The sequence below is a fragment of the Protopterus annectens genome, chromosome 16.part0 (assembly GCF_019279795.1).
Source record: "Protopterus annectens isolate FY-2018-M chromosome 16.part0, PAN1.0, whole genome shotgun sequence".
NCBI classification, from domain to species: Eukaryota; Metazoa; Chordata; order Ceratodontiformes; family Protopteridae; genus Protopterus; species Protopterus annectens.
The window spans coordinates 547,770,492-547,793,230 of NC_056750.1; the positions used below are offsets into that span (position 1 = coordinate 547,770,492).

Sequence of the window (22,739 nt, forward strand, 5' to 3'; positions counted from 1 at the left end):
GGTGCAGAACTCTTGGCAACAAAGAAAAGGGAGGTAAGGCATACAGAAACATTCTCTTCCAAGGAAAAGACATGGTATCCACTTTCCAAATCAAAGGACTTGTTAGTCTCAAACAGAACAAAGGAAGTTGTCTGTTTAGACGGGAGGCAAAAAGATCTACCTGAGAAATACTCTACCAGTGGACTATGTCCAGAAACACATCCTGAGCCTGTCTTCAGGGGCCCAAGTAGAAAAAGAGGAATGAAAGGCGTATAGAGCCAGAAGCAGAGCCCTCATCTCTTTTATGTTGATATGGTCAGACTTCTGATGAGGAGACCATAGACCAGAGACCCTGAACTTTCAGAAGGCTACAAGAAGCACCCCACCCCAGATCTGAGGTATCCATGAAAATTTCCTGCTAAGGAATTGGAGCCTGAAACAGCAGTCCCAGATTTAGAGAATAAATCCACCTCTGGAGCTCAAGTTTGAGACAAGGAAGCAAAGAACAGGCAGCTCACAGAGAGTGGCAGTGCTTAAGCTACACTGATTTGAGGTATCACTGGAGCTTCCTCATATGGAGCCTGGCGAGAGGAAGCATGGGCATGGTGGAGGCATTAAACCTTGGAGACCTGAGAATTTCCTTAGCCATGACAGAGGAAGAAGAGACTGATAGAAGGTTGTCAGAGACAAAATATAGGGAGCAGGAAGTGAAGCCAACATGGGAATGGTCTGAATCTTGCAACCAAGATAAATATGATCTTGGGAGGTTCCAAGGACCAACTTTTTGAAATTGATAGTGAATCCCAGATTTTGTGAAAGAAGAGTGATAAAGTGCAGATCTTACAGATGACTGCTGGGAGAAAGAACCTGAATAAGCAATCATCTAGATAGGAGAATAGCTGTACCTATCGAAGCCTGCAAAAAGTAGTCACAGGAGCAAGGCATTTGGTCAATGCCCTTGGGGCAGTAGAAGGGCCAAAGAACAAAGCAGATAAATGAAAACAAGAGGAAGAAATAGAGAAATGTAAAAATATTACTAAATAGAGGATGAATGGGAATATTAAGATAGGCATCCATGAGATCGAGAGAGACCAAGAAGGCCTAAGGAAGGAGGATAGAAACAAGGTCTGAAGAGGCAGCATCCTAACAGAAAGACCTTGCAGAATGTGTTGAAAAAAGAAAGATCCAGAATTGGTCTCCAAGTCCCCTCCTTCTGGGAACCAAAAACATCCTGGAGTAAAAACCCCTTCCCATTTGGGTGGGTGGAACAATGCCTCGATCCAAAAGGGACTGCGAAACCTCTGAAAAATGAGAAAGCTGGTCTTGAGGAGGTTGTGTAATGACCGAAACATGGGGAAAGGACTTCCATACTATGAAATACTACTGATGAATGATAGACAGCACCCAAGAATCCCGTTTGATCTGTTGCCAATGTGGGAAGGACAGAGAAAGTTTGGAGGGTAAGGGGGATGTGGCTGAGGGAGAGAGGAGGCACAATGTCAAATAGAGACAGGTTTGTCTTGAAAGGATGGCTTCTGAGATGTAGGAGACTGAATAGATTTAGCAGGAAAATATGCCTAGACCCATTCCTACCTTTGGAAGGCAGAATAGTATGCCTATGGGCAAAGGCAGTTTTAGAAGGCTAATTCCTCTGAAGTTTACGGATAGGGGAGATAAAATATGTTTGAGTTCCTGCTTGGCCTTACCCTTATCCTGGAGGGACTTGAACAAGTCAGCTTCAGCTGTCCCAAAAAGATTTTTATTATCCAGAGGAGCATCCAAAGGTTTGGCTTTAATATCAGGCAGAGCCTGAAGACAAAGCTAAGAATAAAGCCTCATCACAGAACCAAAGGCAGGAGCCCTGGAAGAGAAGAGGCATCAGCAGCATCATAACTGCATTTTATGGGCTGATGAGCTTCCTGGGAAGTGAACCCAAGCAAATAAATTGCTGAAGCTTTCCCTTAAGAATCAGGAAGATCAGACATGACCTTATCTACCTGAGAAAGGAGAGGCAAGACATACCTGACCATATGTGTTTGATAATTAGTAGCTGAAATGACAAGGTAGCAGTAGTGTACACTTTTTTACCCGGTCTTTAAACAGCTGTACTGTTCTTAGCTAATGGATGGAGCTTAGTGACAATGAAAGTTTAGAAGGCGCATCAGTCAAGACTGAAACCACAGAAGGATTAGCAGAAGGACACAATCAAAAACTTGCAGTCCTCAAGCACCTTGTAAAACCTACAAGGTTTTCTTAAGATTCAGTGGCCGAGTGTCTGGAGCTATGGAGGCAGCAGAAAAGGTGTCCAAAAGAGCTGCCAAAACAGGAGGAACATCAGACGGCTTAGTTGACTCCATTTGGAAAAGCTCATTGTAACTCTTTATGATGTCAGAGACCTGGGAGCAGTCCCATTTAAAGTACTCTGTCATAAGAGCAACAGTATCTCCAATAGTGTATCTGGGCTCAAATCATTTTTTTTCTGAGCCATAGCTAGAGGAGATGAGATTTGAGAGGGGTAAGCTAGGGATTTCTTCTTGGAATCTAAGTCATCTGAGGAATATGGTTCTCTTGCCTACTTAACAGGAGAGAAAGACCATGAAGGAGCAGGGACTTGGGGAGGCTTCAAGGCCATTAAGGCACTGAAGGAGCCTTGGGTGAAATCCTGCCATTCACATTGGAGATCTTTTGAAATGGGGGTAATATGCTTTGTGTTTTGTTTGGTGCCCTAACAGCCCTCAGCAGTTCAGTCACTTGGAGAGTTTCAATAAGTATATCAGGAGTCTCCTCCTAGACTAAGATTTGAGGAATTCTCCTTGGATCCTCAGAAATAATCAGCCATGGTTCCTCCTAAGTGACCATAGCAGACGTTTTTAAAACCTCTGAAGACATGTGAGAACTCAGATATATGCTGGCCTCCAACAGGGTCACTGGAGAGGAATCTGATGCAATCGTCAGACGGTCTTCAGGGCCTTCACTAGCTTCTAGAGAGATGTTCAGTGGAGGATGGACAGCAGTAGGATCAGACCTAGATTTCTTGACCTCCTTCTTAGAAGATGGCTATCCCTCAGTATGGGAGAATTGCATAACACCCTCAGCTAACAATTTTAAGATGCTGATTCTCAAGGTATATGGAAAGAGAAGATAAGATAACTATGGAAGGTCTTGGGGACAAACACTTGCAGACAGAGCACTGCTTGTGGTTGTGGAAAGTACCTAGGTTAAAAAAGACACTAGTCATGACCGTCTTTATTGGGAATCTGTCTCCCACACTGATAGCTTCCCTTCTTAGGTGACATGAACACAAGTAAGTAACTAAAAAGTAAAAGAACAGAAAAGAAACCCCAATGGGGCACTTTCCTGAAAATGGCTTGGTAAGCACACAAGATAATGGTGTTCAGACTGACATTCAATAATAGCGTTCAGACTAGCAGCAAAGAAATTCTGAGTATTTATGTCCATACATCACCATTATGCCGTATGTGGGTAGCGTACATGTAAAGGCTTTGGTATACTGGCTGGGCATTGGGCTATCCTTGGGAGGAGATCCTTTTGAAGAATACTGCAACAGTGATATGGAAAGACATCAATGATGAGCCAGAGGGAAGCAGAATGTAAGAAAATACTACTGTTATTGGTGAGGCTTGATGCTGAGAAAGCATTCAATAGAGTAATCTGAGATTTTATGAGAAGGGCAATGGAAGCATTTGCAAATCCTGATACAGTAAGGTTAATTAGAAGAATATACGAGAGATCTGGGGGAAAATCTAAGTGGTAGGGTTCCTGTCTGGATAAGTTTTGCCTGAACAGAGGAACCAGGCAGGGGTGTCCTCTTTCCAGTTTATTTGCATTTAGAACCATTGGCAAAGAAAACAAGGGACTCAGAAATACAAGGATATAATTTGTATGGTATTCAAAAAAAAGTTGGCTTTATTTGCAGATGATAATATTTTGTACCTGATGGATCCAGTAAAAGACATCTCAGTGTTGTGGAATATTTTGAGATAATTCTGCTTTTTTTTGGATATAAAATTAAAGAAGATAAAACAAAGGCTATAGCTATAAAGTATGTACCCACACATGAATTGTTCCAGCAATACCCATACTTATTGGGACATAATAAATTGAAGTATTTATGAGTATGGATTTAAAAAAAAATGATTTGGCTATGACAGCTTGGGATATGTAGGAAGAGACTAAACAAAAGATAATACAAAAAAAATGAGAAACTAGACGCTCTTGCCTATGGATATGGATAGCAAGATTAAAGCAATAAAAATGTTTTAGTCCCTTAAGTTTTATACACAGGTCAGGCATATTTTTATCAACAAGAATAGAAATTATGGATATTAATTAATAATGAACTGAAGGATTTTATTTGGGAGGAGAAGATGGCAAGAGCCAACTGGGATTAGTTGATCCTCCCAGTAGATCAAGGAGGTTTAGGATTACCTGATTTGAAGGGATATTTTAGAGCTACATAGTTAAGGCTGTTATACATAACACAAGAAGAAAGTGACAATTCAAAGTGGATAGAGATGATGATTAAGTAGAGGGATAGTTCAAGAATAGGGGAACAATGGGATGTCGGACACAGATCCTTAAGGAGAACAAGTTATACAGAATATTATATTCATACAATAGCAGCAAGTATACCAAGAACTAAGACAACATGGGGATGGAGAAAGATTCTGCTGATAGGGATCACCTCAATTATGGGTACTGAGAATAGACAAGAGGGGGCTGGAATTTACCCGAGGAAGGTGACAAAGGAACCAAGGTACTGGGAACAAATAATCAGAGAAGGAAAGTTAATAGAATGGGGAAAGACCAAGAGGACATTTGGATTGCAGGCTACTGATTGCCTTCCCTGTCAGGGATTGATATCAGAGTATAGCTAAACAGAAAGGGATAGGGGAATACTAAATGAAAGACCTGCAACTGGTTGAATTTTAGTTGAATATACAACAGAAGCTACTGTTAAAAAAGGTATAATTAGTAAGGCATATAAAATATTGCACTATAGCTACAGGAATCAATCAGAGGTCAGAAACAACTGGAAAGAGAGATTAGATACGCAATTCACAAATAAACAATGGGAGGATATATGTATGGCTCCCAAATATGCAATAAAATCTAGATGACTTATGCCTAGAAGTGTTTGCATAGATACTTTTATACCCCTATCAGACTCTAAAGGTTTTTCCTCAGGTTGTTGGCAAATGTTTGAGGTGTGATGGAAAAGAGAGGTAACTGGGAACACATGTATTGGAATTGTAATGAGTTGACAGACTTCAAAAGTTCTTTACAGAGTACTCTAGCAGGAATACTGAGTGAGCAAATGAGTGTAAGTAAGGAAATTATTTTTTGAGCTGGGATACAGGATCTGAATTGTATAGACATACTAAGCCTTTGTTAAGTTTAATTCTGTTGGCTGCCAAAAAACAGTTACTAGAAAATGCAAATCAGAATATAAGCCAGTTATATTTGATGTAGTGAATATTGTAACAGACACAAAAGAACAAGAAGTGGGATCTTCAGAAAAGGGTATGAGTAAATTACATAGAAAGTAAAGGAAACTGTGGGAACAATACATACAGAAAATGAGTAAATTACACAGAAAGTAAAGGAAACTGTGGGAACAGTACACACAGAAAATGTTTTGGAGGAGGAAGGAGGTTTAAGAGAAAGCAGGAATTGAATAATTTATGTAATCTTTGTTAGATCATAGGATAACAATATATGTGAAGTATAGTGTTTGTCAATGTGAACTTATTAATATGGTTTGATTTATTTTAGATGTAAGTTTGCCTGTATCACAAGTGCTAATTCAATAACTATCTTCATAAATGACATGCAGAAGGAATCAAATCTTGCTTTCATTATACAGTATGCACAATATGCAGATAACTCTACCCTAGTCTGCTCTGCACCATTTTTAAGCACACTACAAACCATCACTTAAGATGCCTTTATCTCCACTGAAAAGTGGCTACAGAAATCCCATTTATGTATAACCCCCCCCCCCCCAAAAAAAAAAAAACACTTTATTTCATCCATGAATTATAAAAACAACCACAGTGGGCCTGGCACTCTCTCAACAAACAACACAAAAATCCAGCAAGTCGCGAATGGTAAACCAATAAGTATTGTGGACAAGTTAAAGTTTGAACTCCACATAGACTGTATAGTTAACAAAACTCATACCAAGCTAGGATCACTATATACAGCCAGGCTTGTCTTCAGAAACCACAGTAGGAAAGCTGCAGCTGCCTCCCTTCTCCTCCTCAGCTTCATGTATGCCAAAATAGTGTTTATAAAGTGGGCAAATTTGTATATAACCTTGTAAACTGAGGCCATTACTGCACATCATTACATACCCCCAACTGGCACCTCATCAAATCTCCTTCATTCAGTTTGTCATGGTACACAAGCTACTAAACCAACCACCCAAAACTCCATGTCTGTTTAAACTCATTCAGTGATACTCACCAAATGGAAACCTACATTCCATCAAACGTAACCTAGCTGAGTCCCAAAAGTCCAAAAACTCACACGGAAACTTTCTTGTCCCAGTATCTCCAAAGTGTAGACCAACATTTCAAGCTCATTCATAGTCATATCATAAGTAACCTATGACTTTTTAAGACTACAGTGAAAAAACATCCGAAGATATCTAGACTTTGTAGCTGCAGTAAACCCACAGGCAGATTCCATATCTGACAATCAGTTCTTTTTCCCCGTTCTCATCACACTGCAGTCTCATGTCCGCAGTAATGCCCACCAACCTGTGCAACTCTTTTCCACCTTTCAGTTCTCATCTCTACAACTAACTTCAAATTTCTGTTCTCATCCTTCCTTAACATTTCTTCCATTATACTTCCAACCATCACCTTCTTTTCTTCCCTTATGTCATCCTTTATCACTCCTTCCCTTTTACTTGCTGTGGTAACTTTGTCGCCTCACAGCAAGAGGTTCTCTGGTTTGATTCTCGGCTGGCGTGCCTTCTGTGCAGAGTCTGCATGTCTTCCCTGCATTCATGTGGGTTTCCTTCGGGTGCTCTGGTTTCCTCCCACGTTAAAAGACATGCATCTGGAGTGTTTCTCCCCAGACCTCCACTGAAAATTGGCTTTGTTATAAGCTGGACCTTGCTGGTTAACACATGTTAAATAAATAAATACTTTCAGCCTTCTACATTAGCAAAGTCACTTGATCAGTTGATTTACTCCTTCATTTTTAAAATGCCACCAAAAATCCTAGACATTTATGCTACATTATGAAAGGTATTCTATACATTGTATCTGATTGTGTATATATATTTTTTTAGAATTTCTGGTGCAACTACTTGTCTAACTGTATTTATATCACCTTGTGCTTCCTGTACAGCCACATCATGTGTTAACGAATTTAATAAATGTAATATGTCTTCTTCTAAACCCTTGTACAACTATGTACAATTATATTGATTTTTGTAACAAATGTAAATGTGACAATTTCAAGATTTTTGTAGCATTTTAACTGGTATAAACATGACTATTTTACCTAAGTGCCGCATATTTACTTGTTCTGCATAATTTTTTTAAGCTTTTTTCCCTGGGGCTTCACTGAAAATGGGTATTTAATCCCAGTCATACCTTCCTAGTAAACAAAAGCAAATAAATAAATACAATTAATCCCCTCCCTAGCCTTAATTCCACCCCATCCTACTTATACACACATGCATACACACAAACATGCTCATTAATACCAAAAACTTTTTTTAAATGAAACTTTCAACATTTAAGTCCAAATACACAATCCACTATACAGCTTTTTACTTCCAACACAGACAATGTGCAAACCACAACTCTAGTATGTCAAAAGTCCACTACACTAAATGTCCACACACTTCACTTACAGACATCCTCCACATTTACTCATATTACTGTTCACAAATGCTTACCTTTGCCATTTGTCCATAAATATAACTACCTTTCAACTGTTATTCAGTCAAACATTAAGGCTCTCTCTAAATATACCAAGTCTGAGATCTCATAACCCACAGATGCTATGCAATGATCACTTCTGCAGAAGCTTTAGCTATATGGGCTATATCATGTGAAGGATATAACAGCTAGTCAGCTTTTAAAGCTTAAATTTCTCTTGTCAGGAGTAGTTTATTCAATCTGGCTCAGGGTCTTAATTCAAGCCATATTTGACTTGAGCATGAAACAAACTAGCAGTCCCATGGTTGGTCTTTCTTCCAGCCACAAAAACAAAACACTTCATTTCATCCCAGAATATGCAGATAACTCTTCCCTAGTCTGCTCTGCAAACAGCTTTTGCCACCACAACAGGCTAGCAATTTGCCTCAGTTACATGTGGGTGACTCTGCTGCTGTGACCAAAGCTGGTTCCTCAAACTACTCATCTTTTACACCGGATCCCTCTGGTGTAATATCTACAGCCACTATGGACTGGGGGGGGGGGGGTTAATCATGTCCTCTGCAGCTGTTAGGGTCCTTTCAGTGAGCACCAGTCTTGTCAGTACTGAGAGAGGTAGCAGGTAATTCTTCTCTGTTTAATCAGAATGTTTTGCCTATCCTGGAGGAAGCTGCTGCTGCTGCCATTAATAACCCTCTTGGCCCCATTGTTCCTGTCAAAAAGAAAACTAAACACGTATCTGTTCATGCTCAAATTTCTCTTGTGAGGAGTACTTTACTTGATCTGGCTCAGGGTCTTATTCAAGCTGTTGATCCTTCTTATAAGGTAGCTTTTGGTAAAATAAAGAGGGATGCGTCTTTTCCTGGTAAGACTCAAGAATCTGAATCTGGACAGGAAGATGAAGGAATAGACGCAGGGCTTTCTCCTCAGTTTCTGATTCAAATTCAGAGGAGAGCACAGTATCTAATTCTACCTGTGGGGGGATTCTGTTCCTCTGAAACTATTTCCAGAATTTACCAGTGTTTTCAGTGGGAGAACACAAAGGGTTCTCAGTCCCTCAGAAAACACTATGAGTTGTTACAAATGGAATTTCCAGAACCTTTACCCATTCCTCCAGTGCTGTCAGCACTGAAGGATGTGTGTCACTGCCAGTTTTCCTGACAGACAGCCTGCTGCCCCTAAAAAGACAGACTGAGAAACTTTATTCAGTCTGTCTTATAAGTGTTTATACACTCATCTCAAACCTGACCCAGTAGCTATAACTGTAATTAATCCTACTGCTGCTAATAATTTAGTTAATTCCAATCCTACACTTTCTGAAAGTATGGAAAAATAATTAGTAAGTATGGGAAAAATGCATGCTTCTGCAACTTTGATTTTTAGAATTTTGAATTGTCAGGCTCATGTGTTAAAGTTTATTCTATAAAATTCAAAATGGCAAATATAAAAATAAAAACTAAACTTTAATATAGTTAGAATAAGTGCTTTTGCTCTTCATAGAACTTCAACAGACTAACTCTGACATTAAAAAACACAAATAAATAGCCATTAGAAAATCACATGATCAATGATTTAGCTTCCTTATCTTTAAGAACGCCAAAAATTCTCCTCATCATTCATTTCATGTTTACAGCATGCATTCAACCTTAATTACCAGGAGTACTCCATGTCCAGGTCCTCCCCCCCCACACCAAACCTAATAAAAACATTTTAACTGCATCTGTATCTGTAAATAAATATATGTTATTGTAAATAATTTTGAATATCTATGAAGGATATTCTTCACATCTTCAGTCCCAGCTGCATACATATGCTCATAAATCTTTCAGAATAACTCCATAGCAGTTTTGTCTGTGCAAAACGCATAACACTTAGTACAATAAGTGGCATAAACCACAAACGTGGACATGCAATTAAAGCTTCCTGGGACCCTTATTGACATCTCTTTTAGTATTATTAATTTAGCACCCCCATTAATGAATTTACAATAATTACAGTCAAAACATTTACTCATGTCCTTGGGTCAATCTTCCCTGACAAGTTACTTACACATTTCTGGACCATATCCTTAAAACTGTCTCCCCTTTTTAATAAATGTTGGACTATCACCATTTCTCTTAATTGTCTCAGCTCAGGAAACCCTGTAAAAAATTTGCAATTATTCCTTACAATATTCCAAATCTCATTGTCCATAAACGCTTTGGGCATCACATTCAACTAACTCAAGTCTAACATGCCTTTTTTATATACTTCCACTTCCCATCCACACCTCCTCATAGTGTCCAGAACTTGTTTTGGTTCTAGCTTCTTTAACTAAGTGACTTACTGGGCAATAATAGGCAGTATTAAAAAGGGCAAGGAGTTATTAACAAAATGACGCAAGATTTTTAGTCTAGGATGTTCTGTAGTGAATAAATTAATCTTTGCCATTTATTCTTATGTCCATATTTTCGTAACTGAGAGACCTACATTTTATTGAACTGTATAATGTGAAACACCAGTATCGGAGTCAGGACTATTCAATGAAAATGCTGGTTTATATCACACTATGAATAAAAATATAAAAGAACAAAGTGACCACAGCTGCAGGATAATCCAAAAAGAAAGTTTAATCCAAGTATATCCAAGTAAGCACTTTCACGATCTATAGTAACTGATTGCTTCATCAGACTATGCACTCAAAGTAGCATTGCATATTTAAGCAATCATCAATTAGTAAAACAATTAATATATTAATCAATTAAAAATAAATAGTACCATTAAATATAAGTTAAAATCTTATAAGACTTGAAAAGATGGAAATGTATGAATAAAGGTAAAAATAAACTGTTTATCAAAACATGTTCAATATTAAAAATATATGTAAAAAATCAATGTCTAAGAGGTTTAGCCTTTAAAAAGGGTTTCAGTGATGGTACACCATTAATGCCTGGTGACTTTTCTGCATGTAGTTGTAGTATCCATTTCTGTTCTATCTCTTCTGTTTTATTTTTAATGTCACCACCTCTGATATTATCTTCTATTATTTCTAATACTAAAAAATTAAAAACATGTGAAAGACCTTGTTCTTTAATGTGTTTTGCAAGTGCATTAGTTTCTTTTTGATTTGCTATATCTCTTATGTGTTCTAAAATTCGTTCTTTAAAAATCCTATTGTTTTTTTCCTACATAAAAACATAACATAATTTACAAAAACTAAGATACACAACATGCTTGGTCCTACAATCTGCATAAAATTCAAATTCTATCGAAAAGTTTTGGCTAGGGTGTATAAATACACTATTAGTATATATAAATTTACATGCCACGCAATGTCTGCATGAAAATGTACCAAATCTCTGAGAGAACTAAGTGTAGTTCTTTTTAGTCAATGGTCTATAGCATAATTGTCTCTTTAATGATCTATTATTTCTAAAGCAAAAATGTGGCTTATTATCAATAAGCCCATTTAGTTCTTCTACAGAGTTCAAAATATTCCAATTTTTATGAAAAATGGAACAAAAGGCATTTATGTCACTAGAATAGGTAATAGGAAATCTTACTATATCTCTGGTAGTTCTAGTGTTATATATGTTTGCTTCTTTATTCATATCACTAGAAAAAAATTATCTGCCTTGTGTATTCCTTGCTTCATGCATCTCAATAATATCATGGTTTATCTCACGCCTTTTATAACCTCTATCGCTGAGTTCATTTCTGAGCATTGATACTGCTTGTTCAAGTCCTTCATCTGTGTTATGTAATCTACTCATCCTCATCAGCTGTGTCATTACATTCTTACTAACATGTTTCGGATGCATGCTTGTTTTGTGTAAGATATTATTCCTTCAAGTAAGTTTCCTATAGAATTTAGTCATTAGTTGTGTATTTGTAGTCTTGCTAACTGTTACATCCAGAAAATTGATAGTGTCTAGTGAATGGCCATATGTAAATCTTAAAAATTCATTAGTACCATGCAGATATTCAATAAATAGTACTAATCTATCACAAGTAACTAACAGAAATCACAGATTAGGTTCACTTTAGAACATGTGTAGGTATTACTGTAAACAAAGAGTTGATGTCATAGCAACATTATACCTGATGAGGATGAGTAGATTACATAACACAGATGAAGGATAATCCAAAAAGAAAGTTTAATCCAAGTAAGCACTTTCACGATCTACAGTAACTGATCGCTTCATCAAACTATGCACTCAAAGTAGCATAGCATATTTAAGCAATCATCAATTAGTAAAACAATTAATATATTAAGTAGTACTATTAAATATAAGTTAAAATCTTATAAGACTTGAAAAGATGTAAATGTATGAATAAAGGTAAAAAAAATGTTTAACAAAACATGTTCAATATTAAAAATATATATATATGTAAAAATCAATGTCTAAGAGGTTTAGCCTTTAAAAAGGGTTTCAGTGATGCTACACCGTTAACCATACACAAGGCAGACCATTTTTTTCTAGTGATATGAATGAAGAACCAAACATATATAACACTAGAACTACCAAGATATAGTAAGGTTTCTTATTACCTATTCTAGTGACATAAATGCCTTTTGTTCCATTTTTCATAAAAATTGGAATATTTTGAACTCCGTAGAAGAACTAAATGGGATTACTGATAATAAGCCACATTTTTGCTTTAGAAATAATAGATCATTAAAGAAACAATTATGCTATAGACCATTGACTAAAAGAACTACATTTCGTTATTTCAGAGATTATTTCAGAGATTTGGTACATTCCCATGCCGATATTGCATGACATATAAATTTATATATACTAATAGTGTATTTACACACCCTAGCCAAAACTTTTCGATAGAATTTGAATTTTATGCAGATTGTAGGACCAAGCATGTTGTGTATCTTAGTTTTTGTAAATTATGTTATGTTTTTTATGTAGGAAAAACCAATAGGATTTTTAAAAAACGAATTTTAGAATACATAAGAGATATAGCAAATCAAAAAGAAACTAATGCACTTGCAAAACACATTAAAGAACAAGGTCCTTCACATTTTTATTTTTTTAGTATTAGAAATAATATAATATAACATTAGAGGTGGTGACATTAAAAATAAAACAGAAAAGATAGATAGAAGAGAGAGAACAGAAATGGATACAACTACATGCAGAAAAGTCACCAGGTATTAATGGTGGCTTAAACAGTTACACAATTAATAACATTTAAAAGCTCAGGAAGAAATCTGTTATAAATGATGCTAACATTAAATGTTTTTTTTGAAAGACAGTAGAGTCTATATAAGGAAATAACTTCCTGAGCTTTGAAATTTTATTGATTAATTTTGTAACTGTTTAAGTGGAAACACGTGTTCATTGGTGCAGAGGCATTTTAAAACTGGTTTTAAATGTGATGTAGAGAATGTATATTTTATTCTGAAGAAGTTTGGTTACGAAAGCGTAGATTAAAAGTTTTTTATTACACTAACATTGTGTGGATTCTACTCTGTTCTTCTGTATCCTCCAGTCTGTTTTTTGGTTTTGTGGTCATCCAGGAGTATTTCTCCATTAGACAAAACCTTAGATGTTGTTGAAGACAACTGTCTTTATTATTTGCAGTGTAAGTTGAGAGATATCTGGTATTATTTCTGTTGTTAATTATACAGTTACACATGTTTTCATATTTCTGTAAATATCTCAATATACATGCACTTGTAGTGGAATTTCTTGCCATGTGAATGCTTTTTGTCTGGTTAGCAATTTTTTTTAACAAAAGATGTCTAGACTGTATAGTTTTCAAAATATGAAAATATATTTCCGAAAGTTTAGAAAAAATATAATTTCGGATTTGTGTGGATTATAATATATTACAGCAGTTATGGAAAAGACTGTAAATGCACTATCATTGTAAAGAATATTTCTTACTGGTAGCATTGCCATTTATAAAAATTGGAATATTTTGAACTCCGTAGAAGAACAATAGCTTTTATTGTTAACAAAACATATACATTTATCTTATGCTTTTTTACTATTTTCTTTGTAACTGCAGGTAGACAATCTACAAGGTTGGTGCTTTTCATTTCTACCTTCAAATACTTCCTTGAAGGAACCTTTAATCAAATCTTTAGGCTAGCCTCTGTAATAAACTTTCTGCACACTGCTTTTCTCTCCACCTCAAACAAATGATATTCATCAGTCAGTCTACTTGTCCGAATAAACTGACCCTACATAATATTACTTTTCAAATTCTTTGAATGCATGCTGCTGCAATTGAAAAACAAATTACTTTGCACTTCCTTCTTAAAAAATCTTAGTTAACAATCAGTCATCCTTTTTTATAAGCATGCAAATCTAAATAAAACTGATAAAAGTTTGATTATAGTTACATGAGAAACATAATTTGATGCTTTGTTTACACAAAGAAATTGTGTAGCTGTGACATGTCCCCTCTCCATACAACAAAAATGTCAATAAAACAAGGTTCCCTATTAGATGAACAAATGCTTAAAATGTCGAGTACGACATGCTCGACAGCTTCTAATCGAGCGTTCATCCAAGCAAAACCTAAGAATGTTGAAACAGGGAGTTTAGAAAAGTTAGAGTTGGCCAGCCGTCAGGAAGCCAATGGCTGACGTCATAACGTTCACCTTGTCTAGCCGTTCTTACAGTCCTCCACTGTGGTACAGTCTCATTGTTCACCCTATGTAATGTTATGACAGTCCTCCACTGTGGTGCGATGTCAAAGTTGGTATATTTAAGTAGGGGGGTGAGGGGGACAAAGCCTCCCAATTTATTTTGTTTGTTGATTTGTTTTTGGGTTTTTTTTGTTTTTTTTGGGGAGGTTTAATGGTGTACAGTACATTTTAGCCGTCAGCCGCTGGCTTCCTGATGGCTGGCCATCAATAATTTTTCGAAACTCTTTGTTTCGACATTATGGAGTTTCGCTTAGGTGAACTTTCACTTAAAAGCTATCGAGCATGATGTACTCAACATTTTAAGCGTTTGTTCATCTAATATAGACCATAAAACAAGCATAAAATAACATATCTTCCTTATGCTCAGACTTTAAGATAAACTCGTTTTCCCAACCTGTCATAAAAGGTGTGGCATAACTGGGGGCCATGGCTGCCTCCATGGCAGCTCCATTATAATGTATAAAAAATGTGCATCGAATTACAAAAATATTAATAACATCTAACATTTCGATCAAAAAAGCACACAAATGCAATCTGAAAAACATTTAGCTGAAAAAAGTTCCTTTCCTACAATTTCAAGGTCCAAATCATTAATAACTACAGTATAAAAGGAATTGACATCAGTAGTTACTAAAAAGGCCATCTCACTAATTCTAAAATTCATAATCTTATTAATAAAATCAAGCATGTCCTTAATGATAATGTCATTTTTTCAGGACAACTTTTTGCAAGAATTTATCCAACACTATTGCCATAGGTGCAGTCTTGTTTCCATTACCCGAAACAATCAGTTTCATAGGTGGCTTTGACATGCTCTTGTGAACTTTCGGCAAACCAAATATACCAACTCATTCATAGTAACCTGTTTAAAAAAAATCGCTCAGCTCATTGCTTATGAGTCTTTCAGTGATGCACCACTCAACTTGAGAGTCAATAAAACAATAAACCTTACAAATCTCACTCCAGTTAGTTTCTTTATAAAAGCTTGTATCACTTAGCATCTCATACTACTTTATCAATATAATAATCTGTGTATATAGTCTGCGTCCAAAATATCAGTATCGCCTTGTTTTTTGAGCTTCCCTGTTTCATCATCATCTCCTTTCACTTTGAATTATAGTTTTCTGCTTGTACTATGTATAGGAGCCTTAACTATGTTGCTGTGAAATACCCCTTCAAATCTGGCAATCCTAGTCCACCCTGTTCTATTGGAAGAATAAGCTTATCCCACTTGACTGTTGCTGTCTTCCCCACACAGATAAAATTTTCAGCTCTTTATTAATTGTTATCCACAGCTTTTCTTCTGCTTCATAAAAATAGGCCTGATCTGTGTATAAGATTAAAGGGACTAAAACATTTTAACTGCTTGTATCTTACTATCAGTATCCATATAACAGAGCTTTCATTTTCTCAATGTTTGTATTATCTTTGTTTAGTCTCTTCCTACATATCCTTAGCTGCCAGACCAGAATCATTTTAATTCATACTCCTAAAATAGTAGGTATTCATTTTATCCTGTCCCCATAAGTATGGATATTGTTGAACCAATTCATATGTGAGTACATAGTTTAGAGCTATTGCATTTGCTTTAGCTTCATTAATTTTGTATCCTGAAATGATTTGAAACCATCTCAGAGTATTCCACAGCACTGTAATGCCCCTTTTCTGGTTTTGTCAGGTATAAAATAATGTCATCTGCAAATAGTGTCAGCTTTTCTTGACTGCCATTTCTTGAGTTTCTGAGTCCCTTATTTTCTTTGCCAGTGATTCTAAATATAATGCAAATAACAAAGGGGAGAGAGGCCACCTCTGCTAGGTTCCTCTGCTCAAGCAGAGATTATCAGAGAGGACCCCACCCACTTTAATTTTCACCTCCAATCTCTCATATGTCCCCCCTAGTCAACCTTATAATTTTATCAGGGAATGCAAATGCTTCCATTGCTCTGATGATAAACTCCCAGCTTACTCTGTAAAATGCTTTCTCTGCATCAAGACCCACCAACACCAGTGGTATTTTCTTACTTTTTGCTTCTCCCGGGATCATATCTGTTCCTTTTATGTTGTCAAATGTTTGCCTCCCCTCCAAAAAACCACATTGATCTATAGCTATCAATTTTGGCATCACTTTTACCATTCTTGTAGCCATTATAGACATAAACACTTCATAATCATGGTTTATTATTGAAATGGACCTCTATGAAGCTGGCTCTGATAGATATTTACCTTCTTTAGATATTACAACTACCATTGCTTTCTTCCAGGATGTTGATACGTCTCATCCTCTTAAAATACTGTTAAAACTTTCCAGTTCTTTATCAGTTTTTCCCTCCTAGCTTCCAAACTTCCACAAGAATACCATCTGTTCCTGGGGATTTTCCTGTAGATTGGTTATACATCACCATTTTTATCTAATATTCTCCTATCCTGTTACTGACTGAGCCTCCTCCACATGTAACCTTTGCATATTTAATTCTTCCATAAACATTTTTATTTGTACATTTCTTGATTTCTAGATTTCTCTACTTTATACCGACGTTCACAGAATTTCTAAAATAGTTCCAATACTTCTACAGGATCCCTTGTTATAGGCTCCCTAAGCTTGATGACAGACTTTTCTACTTTCTGTTGCCTGAGTCGTTGTGCTAAAAGTTTTTGTGCTCTAGCGTTATTATCAAAAAACAGTTGCTTAATAACAATCTTTCTAAACGCATGCATATTATCGAGGTAATCCCTTATTTTCTGTTTAGCATTCTGCAGTTGCTCCTCTTCTTGTTCTGCGAGATTCCTCCTATTTTGCAGTACATTAACATTTGTCAGTCCCACTAAATAATTCTTGTTACTTCTTAACCATATATCCCTTTCTTTTATTCCACCCTATTTTTAAACTCCACTTTAATTTTATCCCACTCTCTAGGTATATTTCCAGAAGAAATTTCTGTCTTCTGTAATAGCTCCTGAATAATTTCCACTACCCATCCCTTAAATTCCTCTGTTTTTGACAGGCGGGAAAGCATCAGAGTCTCATTTTTATTTCATTACCGTCTGTTTTTATTTTAGGTATTACTGATGCATGATCTAAAATAGTTATTGGATATGTATCAAGACCATCAATCAAATACACATGTTTCTGTGAACTATAAGTTGTCTAGCCTAGCACAGTTTTTGTATCTTGAGGAATAATATGTAAAGTCACTCCACAATCCTAGTACTGAATTCACATCTTCCATGCCACATATTTTCATAAATTTCTTTAAAAATCTACCCTCCTTTGTTGACATATCTTCACTATTGGAAATCAAATTCTATTCCCCACCTATAAACAATATCTCTTGCTGAAAGCTGATTATTTCTCCCAGAATTGTATTAAGCTCCATTATAGCAGTTTTCAGTGGAATATAAATACATGCCAGTGTAATCCTCCTCCCTTGCCAGTAGCCCCTTAGTACGGCAAACCTACCATTATTGTCTTTTTTATACTTTTCTATTACTACTGGAACTTTTCTTGAAATGAATATAAATATTCCCCTGAATAACCACCTGAAAACCTTTAACATGTTCACTTCTTTCCAAGTGTGCCTCCTGTAGCATAGCTATTTGCACTCTACATTTTTAATATAGTTCATTACTCTTTCTTTTCTGTATTTATCTTTGAGACCATTAACATTTAAAGACATTATAGAAAGTGTCACGAAAGGAGGTACTGCCAGCCCAGCTATCTGGAATTTTGTAAATAAGTATATGTCATTTGTAAATATCAGCATGATTTATATAGAAGTGTGACAGAGGGAGATACTGCCAGCACAGCTGTCTGGAATTTTGTAAATGGTTATGTGTCATTTGTGAATCTCAACATGATCCATATAAGATACTTGTGTTACAAATATATTAGAACTGTATGTCAAGTGTATATCAAACTGCTGGTATAGAAGTGTGTGTTGAAAAGATTTTTGCAAACTGCTTAAAATGTAACCACAGCATGCCCTATAAGAATAGAACAGAAGTGTACCTGCACTATAGTAACTGTTTAAATACATATATTTTAAAAGGGAAAACTGGAATACAGAAGGTTAACTTGCAAAACTTCAGAACAATAGCTAAAATTAAAGTACTTTATGGCTGAGCCATAAAAAAAGATGCTATCTTTCGATTTCAGTGCAGCAACATTGTCTGTGTCGTCTGTCTTGTCCTGGAAGTGTTTTATTGTTTTAGGACTTCCAGGATCTGCAAAGATCTGAGGAAAAGCTCTTGTGTATGTATTTTCACGGGTAGATGCTAAATACTGATAGCTTTCAGCAGTGGGGGGTTTACCTGGGATAGAGTCAGATGACAAGAAATGATGTCATTCTGCAAGCTATCCCAGCAGTAATATTTGAGATATTAATTTAAGAACTCTGAGAGAGAGAGACTACATTCTGTAGTCTGCATTTGACTTGACAACTTCAAGATTCACTCACCACATCTGCCTTGCTGCTCTAATTAAGTAAGTGTACTAGGGTATAGTAATTCTCTTAGATATTGTCAGGAATATAGCAAAGCTTAGCTTAGATATTTTTCATTATCTATTTTAGACTGTCCTGCAATGTTGTTTTAAATATTTCCTGTGATTTTGAACTCTGATGTTACTGTTAATATATATTTAGTATTGTCGTGTTCTTTTATTTATTAAATATATTTAATTTATTTTACTTATTATTTATTTAACATTTATTTAACATCTGTTTACCAAGAAAGTCTAACTTAGAAGGAAGCCAATTTTCAGTGGAGGCCCAAGGAGAAACGCTCCAGATGCATGTCTTTGTAACATGGGAGGGAACCGGATGAAACCTACACGAACACAGGGAGGTCATGCAGACTCCACACAGAAGGCACCCCAGCTGAGAATCAAACCAGAGAACCTCTTGCTGTGAGGCGACAATGCTACCACTGCAACACTGCGACATCCTATTTAAACCTTTCATTGTGGCTGATCTGTCTGTAGATATTTAAGTTCTGAGAGTATTTGCATATTTATTTGGTGATACTGTGGGCCACTCCTAATAGCCTTGCTCTTGGTCAAACTACCATTTGTACTGATAGTAACATTACATGGTAAGATTGGACACCCTGTGTTAAAGGCCTTAAAGTAGCTGATAAGGAGCTGGCGGGTGGTAGTAATAACTATATTATAGTCTGGGCAGAAGGGGGCATAGCTAGTAAACCTGCACCAGCCTTCCCAGGTGTGTGTGTGTGTGTGTGTGTATAAATCAAAGCTCAAAGTGTGTGTGTGCCAGCTACTTGGGCAGGGACACTAAGCACTGGTTGGACAGAGAGGGTGCTGGAGGTCTTGGCTTGTTCTCTCAGCTGAGATCTCAATTCTATAGCTGTGCCAGTGAGGAATCTAACTGGGGATCTGGAGAAAGAGGAAGAAACCAGTCCCGGACTGACTGTGATCTGTGTGTGCTCTTAAGGGAAATTGCACTTGATGCAGAAAGCTGTGTCTGGAAATATTGTGTGTACCTGTCATCCTATACCAAAGAAAAAATAAAATGAAACACTATGACCAAAACCAAAATGAACCGGACACTGAATGGACAGAAACGGAGTACGAAAACTGTACAAAATAGCCAAATTTAATAAATCATTTGATTTAATGAACCATTTTAGCGCTTTCATCTCCTAAGAGACTTCATCAGAAATAAAACCTGAACTTAATTCAATTAACATTTAAATACTAAAAGTCTTGTCATCCTCCCAACGTACTTCCCCCACTGGTGAGGATTGTGGCTCCTTGATTAGTGGACCAGTGGTGGGGCATCACAGAAAGCATCATATTCTTGAGAGGTTACGACTCCCTCCTTTTATGTATAACATAAATCCCACATATACAGAGACTGTCGTAAACTTTCATCATTCAACATCAATTCCTTTAGCTCTAAACTAGCTTCCATCTACTGGTCCTTTCTTCATTATCCTCCCCTCAATGAAGATGCATAAAATCTCAACCAGGTATTCCTCAGCATCCTAGACTTGCTTGCTCCCCAAAGAAAAATTAGGATAAAATGTACACCTTGGTTATCAAAAGAAACTTGCTGCCTCATGCACAAAAGGGACAGTATCTGGAAAGCCTGGCAGAAAACCAAATCCCCTACCCTACTACAAACCTACAAAGATATCAGAAACCTAACAAAAAAAAAACAAATTTATAAGGACAAGAAAGACTTTTACACTACAGCACAATCCAGGCACCAGCCCAACTCCCAAAAATTCTGGTCTGCCATTAACAATATCCTTCACCCAGGTAACCCCTCTACCACAAACCCCTTCCTCAATAACACTCCACTAGAAACTGCCACCCTGCTAAACAACTACTTCATTGACACCATCCAAAAGCTAACTCTTTCAGATCATAACTCCAGTCCCTCCAACTCTTCCCTCTTATCTTCCTATATCAACAAAACCCCTTTCTCTCTTAAACCCATCCCCACCTGCTATATCAAATCTCTTCTTTAGAAACTGAAACCTTGCTCCCCATCTGCTGATAAACTACCTCTCCTCTTTCTTAAGCTTGCTGCTGATTCCATAGCCTTTCCCATCTCTATACTAATAAATAGATCTATTCACACCCAATGCCCTCTTCACTAGAATACATAAAGCCTTTGCGAAATTCATATGGCACCCCAAATCCGTAAGTGTGTCATATCAAATACTCATCCTTCCAAAAATTAAGGGAGGTCTTGATATGCCTGATCTGCAACTATATTATAGAATCATGCACGCCAATAGAATAATTACAATTGCCAATCATCATCCAAACTATGTAACATGGACTGCCCTCTGGGTTAAAATGTGGCATAATTATACCCTGAATAGCAAAGTTAACCCTAAAGCTCTCCCGTTTTTAGGTCCATCATCTCTCAAAAATCTGAAACTGCAGCATACCTTAAAGGTTATAATCAAATCCTTTCAAGAGTTATTTAACTCTCTGAATCTAGAAAATGCACTTCTCCTTTCCCAGCCCATCCACTTTAATCCAAATCTCAAACTGAACTCCAGCATGATCAATTTGATAGACTACCCTCTAATAAGGGAATATACACTATGGGATATTCATGAACATAGGCACTCATTAACAGAACTTTGAACCCTCTTAAACTTACCTAAAGCATACATCATAATTTTGAGGCAGATAAGGGAAATTATTGCATCTCTACTTCCTGGCCATACTATTAGTGACTCTGACTGCAGTCTGGCTGCCAAGTGGTTGCAAAGCTTAGGCAGCAAGAAAAGAGTATGTTGTCCTTATCTTATAAACTTATAATCTCAAGTCTATATAAGGATAAAATTATTTATGCAGAATACTGGGATCAACAAGGGACAAACCTGTTAGTAGATCAGAAATTATCAGGTATTAAATCCACACTTTTCTTTTCCCTATTCAAAAAGCTTACTTATACACAATTTATGGTTACCAACAACATATACTTCACTCCAATCCACTTAAACAAATTTAACTCAAATGTGTCCACTTCATGTCCCTGCTGCTTCTATCCCCATGCAGATATATTTCATATTTTATGGATTTGTAGATAATCTCACAGCATTTGGTGCTTTCTCAAGGTGAGAGATGACAAGATGGGATACCATAAATCAACCCTCTCCTGAGAAATGGCATTGCTACATGTTACCAGCCTTAAAATATCTAAATTGAAATTGCGTATCTTAATTACACTTTGTCTTTTAGTTAAATTCTACATTACCAAACATTGGTTGGATCACTCATTCTCACTTTTTCATCTTCTCTTTTATCATTGTATCTTCATCGTTCACTACCCCTCTTGCAGTCTTTTATGGGATGGTTCATTGGTTAGCATCCGTTTAGTCTGGTTAGTCTGTGCCTGAGACAACATAGAGTAATTTTGAAGCATCAAGAAGCAAGAGCGTGCACTGGTCACGTCGGTTCATTCAGACATTTTAACTGTATAGTAACTTACTTGAAGTTTTATAGTTTTGCAGCAGGTATGATGCATACTATTTTGGCAGTACTGTGTTGAGTGACTATTGATCAAGATGTGTATGATGTATTAAAACATCGGACTCATTTTTTGGGTCAGGTTATAAGAGATTTGATGTTTTACATTTGTATTGCCTTCTATTGCATATGCGTTGTTATTCTTTTAACGTCTTGAATGTTTTCATTTTACATTTTT

The 22,739-nt window shown here is 36.5% G+C and overlaps 1 protein-coding gene across 1 annotated transcript in view; it reads left to right on the top strand.

Moving 5' to 3' along the window:
- Positions 1 to 22,739, top strand: part of FNBP1 (formin binding protein 1) — a 2,646,599-nt gene that overhangs the window by 2,622,465 nt on the left and 1,395 nt on the right. The gene's annotated exons all lie outside the window — the stretch shown is intronic.